This window comes from Vombatus ursinus, unplaced genomic scaffold, assembly GCF_900497805.2.
Source record: "Vombatus ursinus unplaced genomic scaffold, bare-nosed wombat genome assembly UNPS02014770.1, whole genome shotgun sequence".
NCBI lineage: Eukaryota > Metazoa > Chordata > Mammalia > Diprotodontia > Vombatidae > Vombatus > Vombatus ursinus.
This window is the reverse complement of record NW_020954548.1, coordinates 23161338-23188207: the sequence shown is the minus strand read 5'-3', so window position 1 is coordinate 23188207 and position 26870 is coordinate 23161338. Positions and strand designations below refer to the sequence as shown.

Here is a 26870-nt window from a genome sequence, read left to right as displayed (position 1 = left end):
TTTCCTTTTTTGTTTTTTAATCTCTTTGGGATATAGACCTGGTAGTGGTATTGATGGGTCAAATTAAGACTGGTCTTAATTTTTGGTAATTTTTTTTTGGTAATTAAATTTTTGGTAATTCCCTATGCCAATGATTTTATAGGTCCAGTATAAAACCAACACTGTTGTGTTTGCTGTACTTCATACCCATCCACATAACAGTGCTGCAATATACTATAGGTATTAGTATTCTCATTTTACAGATAAGGAAACTCAGATTCAGAGAGGTTTTGTGACTTGCCCATACTTATAACTAATATATATTAGGGCTAAGATTCAAGCTGACTCCAGGTCTTTCCCTCTTTCTACTACATTATATTTCCAACAACAACAATAAATGATTACATAACACTTTAAGGTTTGCAAAATGCTAGATAGATATTATCTCATTTGATCCTCATAACAACTTTAGGAGATTGGTGCTATTTTTATTTACATTTTACAGATGAGGAAACTAAGGTGAACAGAAGTGACTTGCCTAGGGTCACACAGCTAGTATATGTCTGAGGCCAGATTTGAACTCAGTACTTCCTGTCTCCAGGTCAAGTGCTCAATCCACTGCACCACCTAGCCTTCACTATATCTAAAATAATATTAACTCTTTCTTTTTATGCTGTTGTTGTTCAGTCTTTTCAGTAATGCCTGACTCTTCATGACCTCATTTGGGGTCTTCTTGGCAAAGATACTGGAGTGGTTTACTATTTCCTTCCCCAGCTCATTTCACAGATGAGGAAACTGAGGCAAAAAGGGATAAGTGCCTTGCCCAGGGTTACAAAGCTGGTAAGTGTCTGAGATGGGATTTGAACTCAGGAAGATGAGTCTTCCAGACTCCAGGATTGACACTCTATCTATTGTGCCACTTAACTGCCCTTCTTTTTAAGTACTCACTGTTGAAAGAGAAGTTAAAAGTTACAAAATGTGACTGCTTCACACTGGAAGTAACTTGGTTTTCCAGAATTGATCTTAAGTTGATTTGGTCCCCAAAGAAGAATTTCTGGTATAAATCCAGAAATGGCTAAAGTAGAAGATTCCTCTAACTCAAGGAATCCACGCAGAGAGATTCATGTTATTAGAGGAAACCCTGTGACAACTGATTTAGGTCACAGCAGTGACTATGCTTTACAAAATGAATGGTCAGCTCATTAGTGGGATTTCTGGGTTATTATTTTACATCTACTCTAAGGAGGTCAAGGAAAGAAAGCAATGCTAGAAATATTCTAAAATATTTTTGTAGTAGAAAAAAATGGAAACAATCTCAATGCCCATTAACTGAGGAATAACAATGGATCATGACATATGAAAATAACAATGCTATTGTGATGTAAGAAATGATAGAAGATCAGGAATTCCCAGGAACATAGGAAAGCTTGCTTGTATGAAGTAATATTGAGTGAATTAAGGAGAACAAATCCAGAATAACCATTAGTGTGATCAAAAAGCAAATTGAAATAAAGTCCAACTTTGTTGTTAAATCATTTCAGTAGTGTCTGACTCTTTGTGACCCCATTTGGGGTTTTCTTGGTAAAGATACCAGGGTGGTTTGCCATTTCCTTCTCCAGCTCATTTTATAGATGAGGAAACTGAGGCAAACAGGGTTAAGTGACATGCTCAGGGTCACACAGCTGTTAAGTATCTGGAGGTGAGATTTGAAATAAAGAAGATGAATCTTTCTGACTGCAGACCCAGACTCTTTCACCTAGCTCCTCTAAAGTCCAGCTAAATAATTGTGATGACCAGCCTTAATCCAAGAGAAGAAATGAGGATTTGCCTTCTCCTTTTGATGCAAAGAAGGTGAGGTTGGTGGTTGGTTTTTCTTGACTGTTTTTCTCTTTCTTTCAACTGGAGGAGGGTCTTTTGGGGGGTATATTTAGAAATGACTGATATAAAAATAAAAGGTATTTATAATTTTTTAAGTACAAAAAATGAATGGTCATTAAAGATGTGTCTGAGCTTACAAAAGACAAACCTGATCTATAGAGCTGGAGTGCTCTACCATGAGGAATGTAATTTTTCCCAGTTTATCCAACAGGGACTTTTGACCAGAGATCCAGTAACAAATATTAGTGCTAATTAGCTAATTAGTACTAGTGAGGTATTTCTTGAGTAGTCATTAATAGAAAGGGTTCAAGTAATTTGGTATTTCTCAGCCTTGTCCTTTATATTTCTATGGCTGGACATACATAGAGTGATGGGATTTTTTAAACCCTACCCCAAATCACAATATTGACTCCCCTCTGCTTTGCTGACACATTTCTATAGACCCACAAAGCACCATTCGCAGCTTTACTGCTTGTAATGATGTGTCCAATCCTGCTCACCACTGCTTCTGGGCATGATGTCCAGACATGCATCCAGAGAATTGGGTAAGCCCTTCCACTTAGTCTCCTGGGCAGGCTGTGAAATTTTCTGGACAAGGGTAACTCTTTAATGAAGCATGAACTTGCATTGGCTTGGGGCCTTGTTTCCTGGTTAACCTGACCCTTTATTCTGACATAGGTTAGGTTCACAACTACAGAACTATATCACCAATGAGGTTCAGTAAATTGATACCAAATTGCTGATGAAATTCATAAAGAGGAAAAAGAGTACTGTTTTGGAGTCAGAGAATTTAGGTTCTAATTTCAATCCAATTCAACCTGTTAACAATTTCACCTCTGTATCAAAAGGAGAGGGCAAATCTTCATTTCTTCTCTTGGGTTAAAACTGGTCATTACTTAGTTTTGGGCTCTATATTAATTTGTTTTTTGATTACATTAATGTAGTTATTATGTATTGTTCTCCTCCTTAATTCACTCAATATCAGTTCATACAGGTAAGCCTTCCTATGTTTCTGGGAATTCCTGATTTTTTTTTTCCTATTTCTTATGTCACAATAGTATTTGTTATTTTCATGTGCCATGATCTATGTTATTCCTCAGTCAACGGGTACTGAGATTGTTTCCAGTTTTTTCTACTACAAAAATTCTGACTAAATTTTCTTCTAGTTACTATCTGTGTGAACTTTGGCACATCATTTAACTTCTCTGGGTCTCAGTTTCCCCATTTATTAAATGAGGGGGCTGGGCTAGGTCCCTTCCATATCTCAATCTAAGATTTTCTCTATGATCCTATAATCCTATCATACTTAGGTTGGGCCTTTAAGGGGAAATGGTCAGCTTTTTCCAAAATGGAGGTGATAGTCTTTCCTAGCAGTTAGGAGGTGGTGATGAAGGTGAGGGAGGGAGGACAAAAGAAGGTCAGGCAGTGGGGATTTGTGTCATCAAGGACAGGTCTTGGGCATATATAGGGAGAACCTTCCTTTCTCCTCTTTCCAGATTGTCCACTTTAGATGTTTTCCCCTAGACCTACCTCTCCAGTCTTCTCTGGACCCCCTAATACTCTCTCAAGCAAAGTTTGAATCCAGCCTTGGTTCCCTGTTTGGTTGGGACCCAGGCCCTACCTTCAATTATATACTCATGGCATTCATACCAACTTCAGCCACCTTCTTGGCATTACCCCTGCTCAGGCCCCCTATGGCTGCAGAGGCTCTGCCCGACTGTCCTGAGTATTCTTAATGGGTACTGTGTTGGTGTCCTTTAAAAGCTCAGTTGATCAGTGGCACAGATTTTGGAGATGAGTCCTCAAGTAGAGCTAGGGAACTGTTAGCATCCAGAGGAATATGAGGCTTGATCTCACAAACTATCACTGTGCAACATCTGCCTTGGGAGCCCCACCTTTGTCTGCTACTGTACCATCTCTATGGGGTGTATGAGGTGTTCAGGGAGGACTAGAACTTCTGGGGTGAGGGCTTGCCAAGCCCTTTTTATCTACCTTTGGTTTCCACCTGTCACCCAACTCTCACCTGTGACTTGAAGAAGCTGTAGCATGCGCATCAGCCACACCCTGCAAAACCCTCAGCAGACAGGCTAAACCAGGTTGAGAGTAACTGACAGGCCTCAAACCCCTTGGTGAGTTGGGGTGTGTCTACCCCAAGCATGTGAAGACCATCCTCAGTAGAATGGAATGGTGAGAACAATCTGTTCCAGTGGTCACAAAGTCAGCTGAAGCAAGCTCTGCAGAACACTTAGAACTTGGTCCAATATTGAAGACACCAAATTCATCCACTGTATCCTGAGTCATTTCCAGTTGTCTTGACTTCTGTCTTGCTACTGGACTTAGATGACTCTGGAAGAAAGAGTGAAGCCTATGACTTTGTGCATCTCTACCTCACTTAAATCCAATTCACGCTCAAGTCAAGACGTTACCTCATGATGTCATTGGTCCTGTTAAAAAATGAAGGACATACAACAATAAAAACCATCTATATCCTTTTCTGCAACATTAGCATCATACCTAAAACATCTTTGCCATACAACAGACTGGGAATGGAACATTTAGTGGAGTTCCTGAACATGGGAATGTGGGAGGTTCTTCATGATGAAGAGTTAGACTGGCTGTTTCTACATGGAGGAACTTGGTGCCTGAGAATGATCACTGCCTGTATGTGTGTGACCCTGATGGCCCCAGAAATATTGCTGTCACCATGAACAAATTTGGATATAAGCTCACATATCCCCAATATATTTTGGAGGGGGGAGGAGTGGGAGCTGTGTCTCAGCTCTTAATGCTGATCAATACCTGAAGATGGATGGTTTCCCTAATGAATTATTGGGGTTGGTGTATAGAGGATGATGTCAGTGTCACCAGGATTTCTCTGGCTGAGATCAAGATTTCTTAATTACCCATCTCTGTGGGATACTATAATACTGTAAAATACCGAAGAGATGAGAGCTGAGGAAAAGCTGCACGGGTTTAATTTCTTGACTTACACCCAATGTTCATGGTCATAGGATGAATTCAATGACATATTGATTTCTGGCTTAGGAGCTGGGCCCACTTTATACCAGTGACATGGATGACATTGAGGTTGATCCCCATGGCCCCCACCTTGTTCCCCCTAGGCCTTTTGTCATGAAATACTGGTATTATATGTCATGTGGGTTATATAGGACCTTGAGAAATATGGGACCACTAGATGACTAGAGATGAATTTCAGTATGAATCCTTCATATTTTCTCTCACATTAAATGAAGCCTGACCTATATTTGATGTTTTGGGAGCTAGTGTGCTTACCTAGAAGGTGAGAATCCTTTTCCTCCCTCCTCTTTCTTTTTTTAAGTCAAATATTTCCAGATGTGGACAATAGTCAGACAATTACTAATCACAAGACTCTAGGATTGAACCTGATTCATGTGAACCCAAAGGTCTGGTCCATGGTTACTCTTCAGTATATCAATGAAACTATGATATCATTGGGTTAGGATCAGGAGTGGGGAACCTGCGGCCTTGAGATCACATGTGGCCTTCAAGGTCCTCAGGTGCAGCCTTTTGATCAAGTTCAAGTTTTTACAAAACAAATCCTTTTATTAAGGGGATTTGTTCTGTGAAGTTTGGATTCAGTCAAAGGGCTACACTTGAGGACCTAGAGGGCTGCATGTGGCCTTGAGGCTGCAAGTTCCCCACCCCTGGGTTAGGTGTTCCCTCCAAAATGCACATTAATATCTACCCAAAGTTCATTGTATTCTATTCTTGTCCATGTCCTACCAGGAGTCCACCACAAGAGGGCTGCTCAAAGTGCTAGGATCCTACTGCTAGATCTCTTAAAACCATAGGTAACCTCAAGTCCCAATATAGCCCAAGTACTATCCAGCTTTTATCTCTTACTTTTACTAGATTACCTGATAAAATCAAGTGATCCTAAGATTCTTGGTCCTGATAGATTAGTTGGTTATGTATAGCTCATTTAAATTTATTGAGTGTCTTTCCCCAAACTATTAGTCTAAAATATATTTGTACACTTTGTCTGAATTAGGATAGAGCAGCCTGGCCCCACATTTATAGTACAATGTGATTTAAAATGAGAATTATCATAAAGATGACCGAACCTATACTGTCACCTTTTTTATTACCATTCCTACAGTTGCCCTGTTTTACTCCTTGGTAAGCAGGTGCTGATAAAGCAAAATGTTGACAAGTTTCAAGCTGCCACCTCCAGTATTTGAACTTCTTCCAAGACAGAATTATAGGACCAAAGGCCTAGAGCTAGAAGGATCTTCCAAGACTATCTAGACCAGCTCCCTTATCTTACAAATAAGGAAACTGAGCCTGAAAGAGGTCAACTGACTTGCGTAAGGTCACACAGGGAGAAAGCATAGAGAGAGGATTTAAACCCAGGTCCTCTGACTGCAAAGGCAGAGATCTTTTGCCAGAGCCAAAATACAGAATATCTGATCTAACCATCTCATTTTACAGAATAGAAAACTGAGGCATAGAGAATGTACGTGACACACCCAAAGTGACATAGTAAGCCAGTGGTAAAGCCACAATTAGAACTCATGTCCTTTGTCTCTCAGTCTGGTGGTGTTTTTCCCCTTATATAGCAACCATTGAATGAGAGGTTAAAAGTGAAATATAGAAATTTATCAGGCAATCTTGAATGAATGGATTAGTTAAATGAGATTCTGCAAATCATTGGAACCCTCTATGTACTGACTGTAATTTAATCTCTCTGTGATAGTTAAGGAATTTAAGTTGCCTCTGGGTTATCATTCTGAGGAATATGGCTCATTGTACAATCATAGAATCACTGAGATTTTAGAGCTGGAAAGGACATTTGTTATCATCTAACCAATCGTCTCATTTAATTGATAGAGAGACTGAAGCCAAGTTATACAGTTTCAATCCTGGGAGGGCTATGGTAGCATAAACATCTGGGCCATCACATTCTGAACCCAGCAGGTTAGCAACCAATAAGATACCAAGGCTGAATTGAGTCCCATTTAATTCCTTGTATCTCAGCCACCCACAATACCTGTTTTCCTTCCATTATTTGATCTGCTACATAATTCTGAAATCTGTTCTTCATGGATCTTCCTTCTCAAACCTTTTTAGTGACTTTGGTTCCATAGTTGATACCATGCTTGTCTTCCCAGGTCCATTAACTAAGAACGATACTATAGGTAACTGTCTTGGGCACCATCTTCAAACCACAGGGAAGATCATCAGACTAACCAAGATGCAATTCTAAAAGTTATTTGTTCACATGGAAGTATCTGCCATGGACAAAGCATCTATTTTAGCCAAAATATTTTGCAGGACAGTTTAGTTCTTATGGTCTAACAAGGCCTCTTTTTTCCTCCTCCCAAATTCTGCCCAAGTGAGAACCCAATAGCATAAATTACATACTCCGTTTTTGTATAAATGCATTACTGTACTATCATTTTGGGGACATTTATAGTTCATGTGCAAAGTGAAGGTTGCAGAGAGAGGAAGGATACTTAACTGTCCCTGTGATTATGGCCCAGGACTTAGTGACAAAACATCGTAAAGATCAGGGTGACCATTGGCCAAAATTGATTCCCTTATTCCAGGGGAAAAATAACACATTCTGGCACTGAGGTCAATTCATTCTCTTTCCTCTATCTAGTTGCACCGTAGCAATGATATTTCTACTCCAAGGTGTTATTTGAACCACAACTGGTTGTTTTCCACATTTACTTGCCCTTCCCAGATGCACCAACCAATGTAACCCTTTGGCCATTAGCATAATTAATAACTAATGATATTTATATCACAATTTAATGTGTAGTCCCTTATATAAGCCCTCTCAGCAGAAGACTTTGCCTACCATTTACTAGGAAAATCAAGATAATTTATCATACACTCCTCACACACTTTTCCATTTTCCTTTAGTCTTTCTTTCCTTACTCTTGTTCCTGATGCAGAGGTGGTGTCTTCTTTTTCTAGGCCATTGCCTCTGCTTTTGGCCTTCATCCCATGCCATCCCTCTTCTCTAGAAGCTTGGTTCCTTGATCAGTCCTTCCTTCTCTTTCTCTCCTCTTTAATCTCTCCTTATCTATTGACCTGTCTTTTGCTACGTACAATCACGCCTAGATCTCCTTCATCCTTAAAAGTAAAACCTTCATTGGACTCTGTAAAGGATCTCTTCTCCTGGTCATAACCAAGCTCCTAGAAAGAGTAATCTGTACTAATTGCCTCCATCATTTTATATCCCACCTGCCGCATATCATTCACTCCTAAACTCTTTGAAATTTTGCTTCTGACTATATCATTCTACTAAAACTGTCCTCTCCAAGGGGAACAAATGCAGGGGAACAAAATTACATTTTTTGCCCTAATTAATTAATTACTGCACTGTAAACTCAAACTAGGATATCCTTATGCCTCTTGAAGCATGACTGTAGAGACTGTCAAATAATAATATCAATTTACCTTTTTATGACACTTCAAGATTTGAAAGAAACAATTTGTGTGACAGATAGTATAAATATTATTATTCCCATTTAGCAGATACAGCAACTGAAGCTCAGTGACATTCTTTGCAATAGTAAAGATCTGGAAGGAAAGTGAATGTTCATTGATTGGGGAATGACTTAACAGATTGTGGTATATGAAGGCAATGGAATAATCTCTTTTTATATCTAAGAGTTGACAAAAATTAAGAATTGGTATAAAGTTGTGAAGACTTATATGCATTGATGTTGAGTAAAGTAAGCAAAACTGGGAGAACAATTTATAGGATTAGCACAATAATGTAAAAGAAGATAAAACTGAAAAATTTCAGAATTTTGACCAATGTAGTGTCTAATTATTTCATAAGATTGATGGTGAAAAATGCCAGAGAGATGGCATACTTTAAGTGTGGAATGAGGCATACACATTTTCAGATATGGCCAATATGTTGAATTGTTTTGTTTGCCTATACAAGGAAGGGTTGTACTGGGGGATAGAGTTGCCATGAAGTAGAAATGATGTAAAAAAAAAAAGGTAAAGAGCATCAATAAAGCATTTAAAAACAATTTTAGAATTAGCTCAGGAAGGTTAACAAACTTAACCAAGGTTACAAAACTAGTAAGGGACACAACCAGGATTCTAGTAGACATTTTATAGCTCTACATCCTGTGCATTTTCTGCTTTACTGCACGCAAGTCCTAGAATCCTAAATTCAGTGTTGGTGAAGACAAATCTGGAAATCTTGTGTGCCCACACAGCTGCAATGAAAGCTACAGAAAAGAAGTTTTGTGTCGCCTATGTCCTTTTTATCTTAAAGAGTCAACTACCATTCAGCAAGCATCATATGTAATGGGGACAAGCTTATTTCCAATAAGATCGAGGGTGAAACAAGGATGTCCATTATCACTACTGTTGTTCAATATCATACTGGAAATATTAACTTTAGCAATAAGAGAAGAAAAAGAAATTGAAGGTATTAGAATAGGCAAAGAAGAAACAAAGCTATCACTCTTTGCAGATGACATGATGATATACTTAGAGAATCCTAGAGAATCAAGTAAAAAACTACTTGAAATAATAAATAACTTTAGCAAAGCTGCAGGCTATAAAATAAACCCACATAAATCATTGGCATTTCTACATATTACCAACAAAACCCAACAGCAAGAGATAGAGAAATTCCATTTAAACTTACTGTAGACATTATAAAATATTTAGGAGTCTAACTCTCAAAACAAACCCAGGAACTACATGAACACAATTACAAAACACTTTTCACACAAATAAAGTCAAATCTAAATAACTGGAAAAACATCAGTTGCTCATGGATAGGCCGAGCTAATATAATAAAAATGACAATTCTATCTAAGCTAATTTACTTATTCAGTGCCGTACCAATCAAACTACCAAAAATTATTTTATAAAGTTAGAAAAATAATAACAAGATTCATTTGGAAGAACAAAAGGTCCAGAATATCAAGGGAACTAATGAAAAGAAATGCAGGGGAAGGTGGCCTAACCATTCCAGATCTTAAATTGTATTATAAAGCAGCAATCACCAAAACTGCTTGGTACTGGCTAAGAAATAGAATGGTGGATCAGTGGAATAGGTTAAGTATGCAAGACACAGTAGTCAATGACTATAGTCATTTACTATTTGATAAACCCAAAGACCCCAGCTTCTGGGATAAGAACCCACTCTTTGAAAAACACTGCTGAGAAAACTGGAAAAGAGTATGGCAGAAACTAGGCATAGATCAAAATCTCACACCATATACCAAAATAAAGTCAAAATGGGTTCATGATTTAGATATAAAGGCTGATACTGTAAGCAAACTGGGAGAGCAAGGAATAGCTTACCTATCAGATTTAAGGAAAAGAGAAGAATTCATGACCAAACAGGAGGTAGAGTACATTACAAAAAGCAAAATGGATAATTTTGATTACGTTAAATTGAAAAGGTTTTGCACAAACAAAGCCAATGCAACTAAGATTAGAAGGAAGGTAGAAAATTGGGAAAGAATTTTTATAATCAGTCTCTCTGATAAAGGCCTCATTTCTAAAATATATAGAGAATTAAGTCAAATTTATAAAAATACAAGTCATTCCCCAACTGATAAATGGTCAAAGGACATGAACAGGCAGTTCTCAGATGAAGAAATTAAAGCCATCTATAGTCATATGAAAAAATGCTCCGAATCACTATTGATTAGAGAAATGCAAATCAAAACAACTCTGAGGTACCACATCATACCTATCAGATTGGCCAACATGACAAAACAAGAAAATGATAAATGTTGGAGAAGATGTGGGAAAATTGGAACACTAATGCATTGTTGGTGGAGTTGTCAAATGATCCAACCATTTTGGAGAGCAATTTGGAACTATGCCCAAAGGGCTATAAAAATGTGCATACCGTCTGACCCAAAAATAGCACTTCTAGGGCTATATCCCAAAGGGATCATACAAATGGGAAAAGGATCCACATGTACAAAGATATTTATAGCAGCTCTTTTTGTGGTAGCAAAGAATTAGAAATTGAGAGGATGCCCATCAATTGGGGAATGGCTGAGCAAGTTGTGGTATATAAATGTACTGGAATACTATTGTGCTATAAGAAATGATGAACAGGCTGACTTCAGAAAAACCTGGAAGGACTTGTATGGTCTGATGCCAAGTGAAATGAGCAGAACCAAGAGAACGTTGTACACAATAACAGCCACATTGCGCAATGACTAATATTGATAAACTTAAACTTTCCCAGCAATACAAGGACCTAAGACATCTCCAAAGGCTTCATGATGGAAAATGCTATCCACATTCAAAGATAAAACTATGGAGTTTGAATGCAGATTGAAGTATACTATTTGCTATTTTTTTCTTCTGTTGAGTTTTGTTTCCTCTTTCTGGCGGTTCCTCCTATTGGTTCTAATTCTTACAACATCACTAATGTGAAAATATATTTAATAGGAATGTATATGTATAGCCTATATCAGATTGTGTGCTGTCTTGGGGGGGGGAAAGGGGATAAATTTTAAACTCAAAAGCATAGGGAAGTGATTGTTGATAAATCAAAATAAATTAATTAAAAAATAAAAAATAAAAGCTGAGAATATTCATCATCAGAATGATCAAAAGAAGAGTCAATTACCAAACATTCTGACAATGGACCATGTCTGTTGTCCTACTCCCAACCACACTAAGTGCAGAAAGACACATTCCTGAGAGGCTGGACATGAGGTGATGAATTATTAGTTGTGTTGACCTATTGGACAATACAATAATAGTAGTATCAATCATTTGTGATAATGTTCTTCACTCCAACCATTGCATTCAGTAGAAGCCCATACTTCTCAGTTTTCTGTTTAACCCATCTCTCTTTCTCTCTCTTAGACACATGTGACAACTTGTAGATGAGCACATTTCCTGTCCCCTCACCCAACACAACTCTGCAGCTTCCATTTGGCCCTCCCCCAATCTGCAGAACTTTATTATTTTTTAACACATCCCTGCTCAGGTGAGGTGTGAGAGAGATCAAGAAATTATGTATAATAGCTAAGAGCTATTTCTGGTATTATCTCATTTGATCCTCACAACAGCCCTGTGAGGTAAGTACTGTTATTATCCTATCTTTGTTGTAGTTGTTTCAATTGAGTCACTAATTGCTATGATCTTGTTGTTCAGTCCTTTCAGATATGTCTGGCTCTTTACGATCCTGTTTGAGGTTTTCTTGGCAAAGATACTGGAGTGGTTTGTTATTTCCTTCTTCAGCTCATTTTACAGATGAAGAAACTGAGGCCAACAGGGTTAAGTGACTTGCTCAGAGTCACATAGCTAGTAAGTCTCTGAGGCCAGATTTGAATTCAGGAAGAGGAGTCTTTCTGAATTTGACAGATGAGGAAAATAAGGCTGAGAAAGGTTAAATGAGAAAGGCTAAGGAATGTCCAGGGTCACACAGCAATTAGGTGTTGGAGGCAGTATTCAAATTCACATTTTCCTTACTCCAAGTCCATTAATTTATCCATTAAGTAACCTAGTTGATGGCATCCACTCTGGATTTTCCTGAAAAGGAAAATTTTATTTAATTTTTATAACTTCTATGGAAGGAAGATTTGTCCTTACCTTCCAACTATTCTGAAGCATATTCTTGAATTAAGTAGACTTTATTTTTTTTTAAGTTTCTGTGTAAATAGATCTTGGTATGAAAGAAAGGCCAAACCTTGTCAGGGGAGCAGTCATATGTATTTCTTAAAAATTGATTTTTCTTCATGATTTGGAATGGATTTATGTTGCAAAAATAACGCCCCTAAGTCACTGCATAGGGGAACAGAAGATTGGTATGGCCTTGAGAAGAGCAAACACCGTCTGGAAGCCAGGAAAGAGGTGGGAGGGCCTCATTATATGCAACAGCATGTCATCAAATCAGAAATAGAAAATAATGGGGAGAAAGAAGTCACAGGGTAACTCCACTCCTTGTGAAACATAATTCCCCAGGCATACAAAAGTATTGTCTTTGGCAAAGCTGGTTTGCCTTGTCAAATCAATAAAAGTTGAGAACATTGTAACTGTGCTGGCCTCAACTTGCAGAGCGACTGATTACCAATCCCCTGGGGAAGAGCTGGTCTTTTAATAGGCATTCTTCATGTCTGTTCTTCCCTCCTCAAATAAATGACTCGATTTTCAACACCTAAATCGTCTTTATCATCTAAGAATGTTCTGCCTTGAACCAGACATATTTAAACAAACTCTTTTTTTTCTCCTATTTAAAACCATCACCAGGAGTAATGGGAGGCAAGAGGCAGTATATTCATGGTTGCCCAATGGTTGTGAAAACATTGTAATAATAAGGCCTCAGGTCACCCTTTTTTTCTGGTGAACTCAAGACACTTACCAGATATCATCTAATTTAATCTAACACTGCTTCAGGGAGTCAGGTTGTGATAGATGCTACTTATTTCCTCATCTAAGCCAGTCAGGAATGAACTTCCTTTCCTTATGATATTCGTATAATAGTCCCTTGGGACTTGTCCTCACATTTCAAGAGTTGAGTCTTCAGAGAGCAAATGCTAATCCTAGGTTCTAGGGTGTAGTCTGTGGATCCGCAGTGAGACTGTAGCTCATGAGTCCCCACCAGGGCTGCTTCCCATTAATAGTTAGCCAGTAGGCACAATTAGCTCTTACCCAAGTCAGTTACAAAGATGGCGTAATAAGAATAGAAGCTACAAAACACCCACTCACCCATTGTGTACCCACTTCTTAGGGTACCCACATGCTAAGCTAACATTTTTCATGTTCAAAGAGGAGGGAATTACATTCCAGAAAGGGGAGTCATAATTTTGTTGTTTAGTCATTTTTCAGTCATGTCTAACTCTTCATGACCTCATTTGGGGTTTTTTTGGCAAAAAAAAACAAAAACAAAAACAAAAAACTGAAGTAATTTGCCATTTCCTTCTCCAGTTCATTTTATAGATGAGGAAAGTGAGGCAAATAAGGTTAAATGATTTGCCCAGGGTGTCATAGCTAGTAAGTGTCTGGGACTAGATCTGAACTCAGGAAGAGGAGTCTTCCTGATTCTAGGTCTGGTCTTCTACCCACTGTGCCACCTAGCTGCCCCAGGAAGTCAGAATAAAAAGGGACATATAAATATATAGATACTACCAGGCTCCTGTCATGAGTTTGTTATTTAAGCTGAGTTTGAAATTTAGCTTAGAGGTAGCAGCTATATACCACAAGGTGACAAGTTATGTTATACAGATTCTATTTTCTGCTTAAAAGGAGCACACAACATTAGTACTATAAGAGACAGAAAATGCAAAAAAAAAAAAAAAACCCAAAAAACTCTCACAGAAGCATTTGCTAAGGTACATACTTGGAGATAATAATTCAGGTCAAAGCTTAAAGTCCCCTTTACGGCATTATTGGAAACTCTTTATCCTTATTCAAAATGTAGCAGGAAGGATTCTGAGACCCAGTTCTCATTTCACTCAGAACTCCTACCTAGCTTTTTAAGGAGAGTGATAAAAACTAGAATCTTTCAGTTTTATATGCTTATGTAAATCTGTGGTTTGAATTGCACAGTAATGAAAAATTCCTATGAGTCCTTTAAACTTAATTTCCTTGGGTAGTGAAGATAGAGAAGATGGAGAAGGAGGGGGAAAAGAAATAAAAGAAAGAAGGCTAAATTCTCACTCTCTACTCCCTTCCTCCTGTGTTGCAATAGCAGCATAAAACAATGGTGACAATATAATCAAAGAAACCCATAGTTACCTAAGCATCAAATTACAAAATCTAGAACCATGGAAACAGTTCCACATATAAACAGTTCCATATAAACACAAGTAAAATTTGGGTTGCTTGTAACTGTAGCATGTGCACATACAAACACACACACACACACACATATACACATACACTCCCACATTTTTTCCCCCAAAATGACCCAGGAGCATCTTTCTCGCAGGAACAGATGCATGGAAAGCTTCAGATTTAAAATGTACACTGTGATGAAGCTATTCATGTGTAAAAATCACCTTAAATGGTTTTCACAATAGAAAGCAGAATTGTTGCTTTGGGTTGAGGGTTGGGAGTGGAAGATTGGAGAAAAGATAACCCCTTCATGCATCAGAGATAACTAACGTGTTTCTGAACTTCAATAACAAAATCAAAAACAAAAGTAAAATTCACCTTTGGAATAATGAAATTAGACATGAAAATTTTAGCTAAAGGGGCTTAATATTTCTAGGGAAATTTTTAAAAAAAGTTTAATATACTTCCAAACAAAGTTCACTGGGGTGTTTTATCTAGTTTCAGCTGGGCCCTAGAAGGTCTTTCTTTTTATTTATTTATTTATTTATTTAGGATCTATATATACTCACTGAGAATGCAACAATGAATTTGAGGACCTACGTTTAAATCCTGACCCTATTATTTGTTCTATGATGATAAGTGAGTTACCTTCCTTTTCAAGAACTCAGTTTTCTGATTTGCAAAATGAAGGGTTTGGATTAAATGATCTTGAAGGCCCCTTCCAAATATAAACACCATGAAAAAGGCTTTGAGGCAGCTTACAGAATGAAAACACAAAATAAAACAAGATCATTTGACACTAAAAACAGGACAAAAATCAATTATAAGGGACAAATAAATAGGTGGATAGTACCAGGTTCCTGGCATGAGAATTCAATATTGCAGTTGAATTTGGAATTTAGTTTAGAGTCACCAGCTATGGCAAAAGGTAACATGCTATGCTATATGGATTCCATTGTGTCCTTAAAAGGAAACATACAAATTCAACTGCAGAAAGGAACTTTTCCCCAAAATTTAATTCTAGAAGGATTTTCCCCTATGATTCCTTAGACGTAAAGAATACTGAATAATCGCTTAGTATGCACTTAATAAATGCTCATTGAATTGAATTGGATATATTTGACTTCATCCTTTCCTTCCTCCTAATACTAATTCCTACATAATCATTTCATCCCACTGGGTCAGGCTTCTGTATTCTGAAAAAAAAGGAAATTAATAAATTCTCCTTCCTTTATATGTCAATCAATGCCTGGCAAAGACGTCAGTCAGGACTTTAATACAGTATTTGCAACAGTGTTGCCCTTTGTATTTTGGGCCTCCCCAAAAGGGAGTTGAATGTACAGTGTGGATCTGGGATAGGATAGCTATTTGTTTCCTTCTAACAAAAGAAATGCTTAAAATACTTGATGTGCATTGATAAAGACTTAAGTATGCTATCGTATGCCTTAAATTTCTATCTGCCTTAAATTTTTCATCTGTAAAATGGGATGATAATAGCACTTACCTTCTGGAGTTGTTTTAGATAATGAGGTAATATCTGTAAAGTTACTTTATAAACCTTAAAGTACTTGGAAATGCCAGCTGTCATTATAATCATCTTCCTCATCATCACTATCTTGTCATTGTTATTGTTGTTTGCCTGAAGGTGGCTGATAGGATATATTGGACTACTAATGGACCTTTTCTTTTTACTGAGAATTTGAAAAGTTCATTTTATGCTTTGTAGTGTTCTGATCAAAAAGTGACCCCAATATATTTTTAATGATCTACAGAAAAATATTTATCTGTCTTCTAAAAAGGCCAAAGTCTCCCACTAAATCCAGGACCATCTCCAGTCATCCTGATCTATAACTTGCCACTGGACCCAGATGGCTCCAGAAGAGAAAGTGGGACTGATGACTTTGCAGAGTCCTTCCTCACTTAAATCCAATTCACTTGCTTATCATAACATCATCTCCCTGATCTCATGGTCTTCTTTGAGAACGAAGGACAAACAACAACAACCTTTCCTGATGCCTTATCATCCATTTAGGCTACAATGTGTCCACCTTTTCTCTTTTGGATCCTCCTATTGTGGGACTCTTTTCTAACACTTTCTTTCCCTTGGACTTCTAGCAAAAGGGGTAGGGTAGGGGAGATTTCTTTCTCCTTCCTGTCTGAAAAGCAGTAACAGCTTGCATCAGAAGCACATGGCAGCTTTGAATCGTTGGCTTTCCTTTGCCATTCTGTTTCCTCTTAGGAACACAAGTAAGCAGCTAGCAATCTAGAGAAATGTTATGTTTTCAGCCTTGATAGTTACCTTGCAGATCAAGAGTTCCTGCATCAAGGATTCAGACGTCAACAAGAAAAAAGAGATTTCCATAAGAGTACTACTGATCGGAGGAAAAGAGGATCATGGCCAGAATCACAGTCCACCTGCAATAACAAAGCCATGTCTTGGTTGGGCAAGAAATCTGGACCTTGCCAAGCCGCCACGATAATTGTTGTGAATTGCTTTGACAACGCAGGTCCAATATGAATGTAAACTATTCTGTTCTGCAATCCTGAAAAGTGTCTTTACCCTTTTGGGGGAAAGAGAGGCAAAATAAGTGTAGCAGGCTCTTTGAGATTTGTTTCCTCTATTTCTTCATGTCTGTCTTTGTATCATTTGTAACCTACACATTTTCTATGATGGAGCAATTAAATAGTTGTCTTATACCTGATACCCATAGTATCCCTTGGGTACCTTTATGGGAGGACATACTATTACCCACATTTGGAGAGACCTTATAAAAGAACTACACATGCCTAAGCTTTGTTTTAGAGATCTTCCTGGAGTTTTAGTCTAAAGTTGGGGCAAAGTTAGAGAGAGAACTATCCTCTAGGATGAACTAGGGTCTATGTGAACCCGAGGAATTATTGACAACTCCTATCTCCCCAGTCTTCCATTGAATCCATGAATCTCAGCATTGGAAAGGTTATCAGAGGTCATTTGTCCATCTTGTCCCTGAGGAGGAATCCCTTCTACAGTGTTTGTAACAAGCGGACATCTTCCTCCTACCTTCTTACAAGCAGAATTTCAGCATTCCTAGTGTGATTAAAAATGAGAAAGACATTCTGAAGATTCCGTTCTCTTAAATCACAATGCACCATCAGGGGCTCTGCCATAATAAGCCAGTGACATAGACGGCCCAAGTCACAAAAGTCCCACATCAGGGTGGAATTCATGAGCACAGTGGTCCAGATGATTATCTAGGTGGGGTGAGGAGGATAAAAGAGTTAGAGAAAAGTGAAAAGAAGCAGCAACCCAGCAGGATAGTTCTTCAAAGGGTCCTTTAATTCCCAGAATGATTTTTTTTAAGTCTTCCTTTTAATAATTCATCAGGCCAAAATTTCACGCTAGGGTGTATAGAGAATTCACAAATAACTAATATTCTTAAGAAGAAACATCTCTATTATTTTAAAAAAATCATTTATAGTACAACTTTTGAGTTGGATATCTTTCCAGGAAACAAAATCCCTGAAAATTTATTTGATGATAATAGAAAAATATAGCCCAGTTCTTTTCTTAAGAGAGCAGAGGGGTGTCTCTGTGTAAGGAGGGAGAGGATATAATTTCCCTAGACTCTAACTCCTACACAGAAAAGCTAATTCATTTATAAAATGAAGGGGTTAGAATATATAACTGCAGTCCTGTGATCTTATTAACAGAAAGGGTGCTCCACATTATCGGTCATTAAAATGCACAGTGTCCTGACTTTAGAACCTTAAACGTGTCTAGGGCAGAATCTAAGAAAGGGGTTCTTTGCTTTTTTTGTACCACAGACCCCTTTGGCAGTCAGGTGAAGTTTATGGGTCCCCTTTTGAAATAAAATGTTTTGAATTACAGAAAATATGTAGGTTTACAAAGGAAACAAATTATGTTAAAATACAGTTATCAAAAACAAGTTTTGGGGCAGCTAGGTGGCTCAGTAGATAGAGCTCCAGCCTTGGAGTCAGGAGGACTTGAGTCAGGAGTTCAAATCCTCAGACACTTGACACTTACTTGACACTAGCTGTGTGACCCTGGGCAAGTCATTTAAGCCCAATTGCCTCACCAAAAAGCAAAAAACCAAAAAAAACAAAAACAAGTTTTAAAAATGTTTGTAGAACCTAGGTTAAGAACTGCTGTGAAGAACTTAAAGACACAGTTCTCTCAATCATCAAAGTTGAGTTATTGAGTATCTATCTACTTTGTGTACCATTATGTTAGACCTTGTGAAGAGAGAGAAAGCCATAAATGGTAGTTTCATGGAGTGAAAAGAAGCAGGCTTTGGAGGCAGGAGACAGGTTTGGGTATCATCTCTAATGATAGATTGCTTTTATATTCCACTTTAAGGTTTTGTAAAATGCTTTATATATGGTATCTCATTTGATCCTCACAATAATTCTACGAGAAAGGTGCTATTATTATTAACATTTTACAGATGGGGAAACTGAGGCTGAGAGAGTCCCAGAGATTGCTAAGAGTCTGAGATGGGGTTAGAACTCACGTCTTCCTGACTTCCAAGTGCAGCACTCCAAGTCCACTACACCATCTTAGCTGCCTAATGGTCTATTAAGAATTTCACTGAACTAGGAGACAGTAAACCTGGATTTTGGCTCTGTTACTATGTTTGGTTATTATTTTTGTTCTTTTTCTTTGTGTGGGAGGTATGCAAACCAGATGTATGACTGCACTGGTGAAGGGAACTCCAAGGGAGGAAATGCCTATCAATGTAGATTAGTTCCTTTTCTGTAAGTTTGTCTTAGAGATTTACCTGATGCACTGTGGTTAAGTGACTTCTCCAAGGGCTGCATGGCCAATATGCTTCAGAGGTATGATTTGAACTTGTCTTCCTGCTGCCAAGGCCAGCTCTCTATACACTATATATACTGTCTTTTAACTAGCTAGGGGCAGCTAGGTAGTGCAGTGGATAGAGTGCCAGGTCTGGAGTCAGGAAGACTCTTCCTGAGTTCAAATCTGGTCTCAGATACTTAACAGCTGTGTGACCCTGGGCAAGTCACTTAACCCTGTTTGCCTCAGATCCTCACCTGTAAAATGAGCTTGAGAAGGAAATGGCAAACCACTCTAGTATCCTTGCCAAGGAAACCTTAAATGGGGTCATGAAGAGTCAAACACAACTGGGAAAAAAATGGCTGAAACAACTCATCTAGCTATGTTACCTTAGACAAATCATTTGACCACTCTAGGTCTCGGTTTCCTCATCAGACTAAAGTCTCCTCTAGGTCTGGCATTTTTTGCATTTATAATTTTGCTTATAAGCTAAAAAACTATATTCAAGTTATCGTTCCTCTCCAGACCTCTCAGTTTCCTTATCTGTACAATGGGGGATCATAGTGCCTATATCATTTACTTCATAGGGCCATTGTGAGGAAAGTGCTTTGTAAATTTTAGAGTGTTACATAAATATGAGTCATTATTACTATAATATAAATTCCCAGAGCTTTGGAAACTCACAGTCTAGTTTGGGACATAAGTTAATGCACATGAAACAAAAGGGCAGCAGAAAAGATTGCATTTGGAGTCTGAAAACCTGAATTGAATTCCATCTGTCACCTGCCCCTGGGTGATCCTTAAAAGATAGTGGATGAAGAATTTGAATGTGAGAAAAATGATTATAAGCAATTATTAATTAAGATTAAGGTTTTCCCTTTCTGTTTCCTCAATCAGAAACCAACCCCATAGGTTATTCAGCCAGTGTCTGGAGGACATTGCTGATAGATGAGAGTGCCCAAATCCTCTGTATGTGCTTTTTGATCTTGGGTGGGACTCCACCCAACCTCAAAACCTTACAAACAGAATCCAGTCTAGGCAAGATCTTGCTCTTAGGAAGTAAACCCCTCTCCTTGTAACCTTCAATTTGAATTTAGAGTGACCCAGCTTATGAAGAGGAAAACCAGCCAGAGTGGTCTGGGTAGAGATGGATTGTTTTGTCCAGCTCCCTGGCTGGAGGCACCCGAGTCTCAAGTTTAGGTCACATTCTCAGCAGGAGGAGCTGAAGGCCATTTGCCCACCTCCTCATTAATACGTCCCCCTCGTTGCTTGTTAACCAATCAGAGTTGATTTCCACCCTCAGGTACACTCCTTTTTCAAAGGAGCATTCAATGTTCTCCAGGGGGTGTCTTAGGTTTCTGAAAGTGCCATTGACCTCATTTTATTAATTATTTGCTAACCATAATTAATAAATTGATTAATAATTACCCCAAAATGATGCCTCTTGAACTTCTCATTTGTCACTGAGTGAATACAGGTAGGAACTAGTTTTGAGGAGGAACACAGTTCCCAATCAGTCACGTAAAAGACTGGATCTGAAAAAGGGGAGGCCACAAGAAGTCATGAGCAACTTCAAGAGCAGTAACATGAGGAAGGAGCAGAGGTTATGAGAACTGGGCCCTAGCACTCCCACAGTGAGTCTGGGTGGGCTTATTGGGCATGAGGATTGTCAGGACAGACTGGGTTGCTGAAGCACTGTACCCTTACCCCAACTACAGCCCCCAAGGCAGTAATCCCTTTCTCCGGTTGGGGTCCCTCATAGTTGCCCAAAGCCACTAGTCTGTCTACCTTTTATTTATTTATTTATTCATTCGTTTGTTTGTTTGTTTATTCATTTATTTTTAAGAAAAAGTTCATATTGTATTTATAAACAGTGGTTAACTGCAGGCATCTTAAGTGGTGCAGTGTGGGGCCTGGAGTTAGGAAAACCCGAATTCAAATCTGGTCCCAGACACTTACTAGCTGTGTGATCGTGGGCAAGTCTCTTAACCCTGTTTGCCTCAGTTTCCTCATTCATCAAATGATCTGGAGAAGGAAATGGCAAACCACTCCAGGATCTTTGCTAAGAATACTCTGAAAATGGGGTCCCAAAGAGTCAGACACAACTAAAATGACTCAACAACTGCCACCACCACAGGCATTTGCTAGTGTTGGGATATACTTATTAGGACTGTAGTTCAGAAGAGACAGTTGAGGGAGAAGTGCCCAGGAAGAGAAAGACAAAGAAAACAACAGAAACAGAGACCCACACCAAGAAATTTAAAACATCTGAGGCAGAGAGAGAGAGACAGACAGACAGACACGGACAGAGAGAGACAGAGAGACTTAGTAAGGAAATCCATCTAGGTAATGAGACAGTAGCAGGATGAGGATGATTAAGAATGGTTGAATAACTCTGCTCATCACCTTTATTCTACCCTGTTACATTAAAATAGAATATAATTAAAAGTTAAATTGTATGATATAGATCAGGGGTTGGCAAACTTTTTCCTTAAAGGGCCAGGTTGTAAATATTTTAGACTTTGCAGGCTGAGAGGTAAAATATTATATAGTTATAACAAGAGAAAAACAAATTTCCACAAAGTTTTTGTTGATGAAATTAAAAATGTAATGATAATCATTGAGTATACATATATGTATATATGTATACTCAATGATTATCATATCTATATTATTGTATATTATATTATTATATTTATATATATTATGCATATATATGTACATATATTAATACAGGTCTACGAATGGGAAGAATGGGGTTATTTTGGGGGAGGATAGCATTTTGCTTAATTGGGGTTCAAAGTTGGTATTCCTTATCATCAAAAGAGATTACAAATATTCAAATGTTAATGACAAATTGTAATGAGATTTTACATATTTCATCTTTGACAATGTCTTTTCACACAGACAGGTACTGTCAAATACTCATATCAATCCATGAGCAAATGATTTTAATTCAGCCAAAAGGCTAATAGTCTTAAAACAAGTTTATTTTCTGTGGATATATTTCTTCAGCTGCTGCAATCAAACATGATTTAATTAGCTCATCATTGGTAAACAACTTTCCTTAGTTGGCTAACAAATTAGATGCTTGGAAACATAATTTGATTGCAGTAATCTCATGGTCCCCTTTTGCTTTTGTCAAGGAATTCTGTTGTGATGAGATATTCCATTTTAAATCTTCTAATTTTTCTAACCTCTGCTTTCCTGTGAGTTGGGTATATTGTGGGGAATGCTTCTTCCGGCAATGTCGACACTGATTGCATTCTTTTAGCTCAACTTTAATGTCAACGAACGAACAAACACAATGCTTTGTCAGCTAATTGGATAACAAAATAATCCATGTTCTACTGTTTCTTAAAAGTGCAGCATTCAAAGTCCACTTTTCTTTTCTCATTGGGACATGATGGGTATGCACTGATAATAAAGAACAAAAGAAGATTTCATGGTGTGGTAATACTAGTGACATTAGAAATGCTGTGAAGTTATAACTGTAGCATTGTGATTTGTAGTGTGTCAAGTCTAGTGCAAAGCTATGAGAGCACCACATACTGTGTCTCTGTAGTAACTACTCCACTTCGTTATTGTAGCCCAAAAGCACCCATAGACAATACATAAATGAATGTCACTGTTCAAATAAAATTTTATCTATGGAAACCAAAATTTGATTTCACATAATTTCCATGTGTTATAAAATATTATGCTTCTTTTAATTTCCCCCCCATCATTTAAAAATATAAAAGCCATATTAGCTTGTGGGTCATGCAAAAATAGCTGCCAGCTGTGAGCTAAGAATTTGGCCTGCAGGACATAGTTTACTGACCTTTCATATGTACTATAAGTGCTATAAAGATTCAAAGGAAAGGTCGTTCCCTGATAACTGGAGAGGCTGTGGAGGATTCATGGAGATGGTGATGCATAAGCTGAGTCTTGAAAGATGGGTAACAACAATATTGTTTTAAGAACGACTTTGAGCAGCTAAGTTATTTTGTCTATCATAAATACCCAAATTAACTGTAAAGGACATATGAAGAAAGAAGCTATTTGCTTCCAGAAAAAGAACTGATAAATAGAAGTATGTATAGAACAATTTTACATATATATGTGTATATGTGCGTGGATGGGTGGATAGATAGATAGATACCTATTTGTGTCTAATGGTAGCCATCTCTAGGGTGGGAGGAGAGAGGGAAGAAAAAAAAAGAAATTTATATGATAATTTTGTTGTGTCTTTGAAAGAAATAGCAAGTTGTGCACAGTAGATTTGCAGTTTCATTTACGATCATCTTTTTTGTTGTACTATGTTATGGAAATCCTTGTTTTATTTCTTAAATTAAAAATAAAATAAAAAAAGAGAAAGATGGGTAGGATCTTGGATAGGTGGAAGGAAGATGGTAGAGCATTTTAAGAGGTAAAAACAACATTCTCTTTACTTCATTGGCCTGGGGTTGACTTTGCTCTATTGTTTAAAAATAGTAAAGCTATGTACATATTCTTAGAAACCCTGGAAAAATTAGGTGAATTTGACCTACAGAAATGATACGGAGCATCCCAGCCATCAACTTGGCTGAATTAGAATCCTCTTTCTTAAGTAAAAAAAAAAAATCTTAATTCCACTGCACAAAATGAGAAGGGAAGAGAACATTGTGTGGTCCTGGCCCTGATTCCTTCATTCAGTTTGTAACTAACTACACAGCGCTGAATTACAGGTTAACGAGGAACATCCTGGGATTTTGACACACTGGCAACTGTGACATGACTTTGTGGTACATGACTCTTAACCAAATCCATGACTCATAAACATATGAAAAGATTAGCAGGGCTGTGGGAAGAATGTGGCTGTCTCTTTTAACAATAACTAAATTTTTGTTGTTTTTCAGTCGTTTTAGTTGTGTCCAATTCTTCATGACCCCATTTGGAGTTTGTTTTGGCAAAGATACTAGAGTGGTTTGCCATTTCATTCTCCAGCTCATTTTGCAGATGAGAAAACTGAGGCAAATAAGATTAAGTGACTTGCCCAGGGTCATACAGCTAGTAAATGTCTGAGGCCAGATTTGAATTCAGGAAGATGAGTCTTCTTGACTCCAGGCCAGACACTCTATTCATTGTGCCACCTAGCTGCCCTAATAACTAAATAGATAATGCTTAAACATGAATTTAAAAGTATAATAGAATTCAATTAATCAAGCCTTTATTGAGCATTTCCTTTGTGCCAGGCTGTGTGCTAGGTGCTAGGAATACAAAGAAATGAAGTGAAAACAGTCCTTGTCTTCCAGGAGTTTACATTGTAAGGGAAGGGAAATGTATTGATTCAAATCACAATCTGAGTTATTACCTTTACCATATAAACCTTCAATTTCTAGTATAGTGGAGAGAGAGCTGGATTTGGAATCAGAGGATATGTGTGACCTTGGGCAAATCACTTGATCTCTCAGGGTCTCAGTTTCCTCATTTGTAAAATAAGGAGTTGGATTGGATGACCTCTAATATCCCTTCCAGCCTTCCTACAATCCTGCAGCCTTTTTAAGGCAGTCTCTTCACTTGTCACCCACTATGTTCATATATTTGATGAATTTCTAAAACTTACAAAGAACAAAAAAACAAAACCCTAAACCCCCAGAATGAATGCTTAGAGCAGCAGGAATTGAGCATTCCCTAGAGCCAAAACACCTGCAAGAAATGAATTTCCCTTGCTTTGACTGGGACTCTTTTTCATCTTGAAAGCTAAACATTACCTGACACACTGATTAAACAGTGTTGGATAAGTTGATCTCAGAAAGTTCTTTGCAGTCCTATGAGGATGGGATTTCAGGGACATAACTAGGGTCCGATTTTGTGTAGGTCAAGGAGGAAACAGCAAGCTTCCCATGCTGTCTAGTGATTTCTACTAACTAGTCCATTGGCATAGCCCCCTCCCCTTACCCTGCCTCTAGGAGAGCAATCAATGACTTCCACCAATCATTTCTTTCTTGTTTACAGTTGATTCTTTCCCCTTGAAGAATATTTATAGAGAAGAAATAGAAAACTTTTCAATTTGGCAGAGCACTTTGCTAGGACCTTCCTGGATGGCTTTGAATGAGTGAGAGGTGGCTTAGACCATTCTAGTCTCATGATGAATGTTTGTCTTTCTTCAGTAGGAAGAATAACTCACATTTATATAACAATTTAAGCTTCACAAAGTACTTTTCCTAACATCAGCCCTGTGAGGTAAGTTGGCTCAGAGAAATTATTGCTACCATTTAGATCTATTATTTCACTGGTTGGAAATATCCAATGTAGAAACTTCATCTACTGATGTAGATAAGAGAACATTTGTCATTTCTAGTTTTGGAGAGTTGTATGAGAGGTGACTTGCTCAAGGTCACATAGCTAATGAAGTGTCAGATATAGAACTTAAACCCAGGTGTTCCTGACTCTAAGGCTGGTCTTTTATCTCCCGGGCTATGCTGGTTCTTATATCCTATGGAATAATCCCAGGGTGATAACATAGTTTTTTTTTTTTATGTAAGACACTCAAATAACTTAGTAGACATGAGGTAAGCCTCATGGTATTATAGAATGATCCAAAAAATAGGATCCCTCTCCCTCTCCCTCTCCTTGTGTTCTAGTTTCAGTTCTGTCATTAAGTAAAATGTACAGCAGTGATGACGTCAATTGGCTTCTCTGGGCCTCAGTTTCCTCATCTGTAAAATAGTCACAACCAAAGGTTGGACTAGAAGATTCCTTCTAGCTATGAAAATCCTGGTCATGTCTCCATAAGCCCCATATAGTATCTTTGTTAGAGAAGTGACTGAGTTCCATGCTCCATGTATTTTTACAAGTGAGAATATTGAGGCACTCACAGACTGAGACTTGATGTTAACATCAGAAATGTGATATAGAGCTAGAAAAAATCTTAGAAATCATTGAACTTATATTTAACAGATGAAGAAACAGTGAAAGAAACTTAAGCTCACAAAGCTAGAAAGTGGCCAAGTTGGACTTTGAACCCTTATCTTATGACTATAGGTTCAATGTTCTTGCTTCTATGTCAAAAATTCATAATCTGGAGTGGATTAAATAAATTCCAGGAGGTCTAGGAACTTGGATGAGAAAAAAATTACATCATTATGTCAATATAATTGTTTTCCTTTGTAATCTTGTGTGTTTTATGAATTTCAAAACAATTTTCTGAGATGGGATTACATAAGTTTCTCCAGATTGTAAAAGGGGTCCATGACAAAAGAAAGGTTAAGAATCCTTGCACTACACTGAGCTCTTTATGTAAAAAAGCAAAACAAATTTAAAGAATGTCTTACTTTGTGGATATCTCAAAACTGGCTGTTGAGTTCAAAGTGGAAGATTCAATAACTTCCTCATGAATATCACTGAAAGTCAGAACTGGAAGAGACTTTAAAACTCATTCAATCCAACACCTTCATTTTACATATTAGGAAAC

At 37.8% G+C, this 26870-nt stretch overlaps 1 pseudogene; it reads left to right on the top strand.

The window, feature by feature from the left end:
• Positions 1-2384: 2384 nt before the first annotated feature.
• Positions 2385-26870, top strand: part of LOC114043842 — a 93631-nt pseudogene continuing 69145 nt past the window's right edge.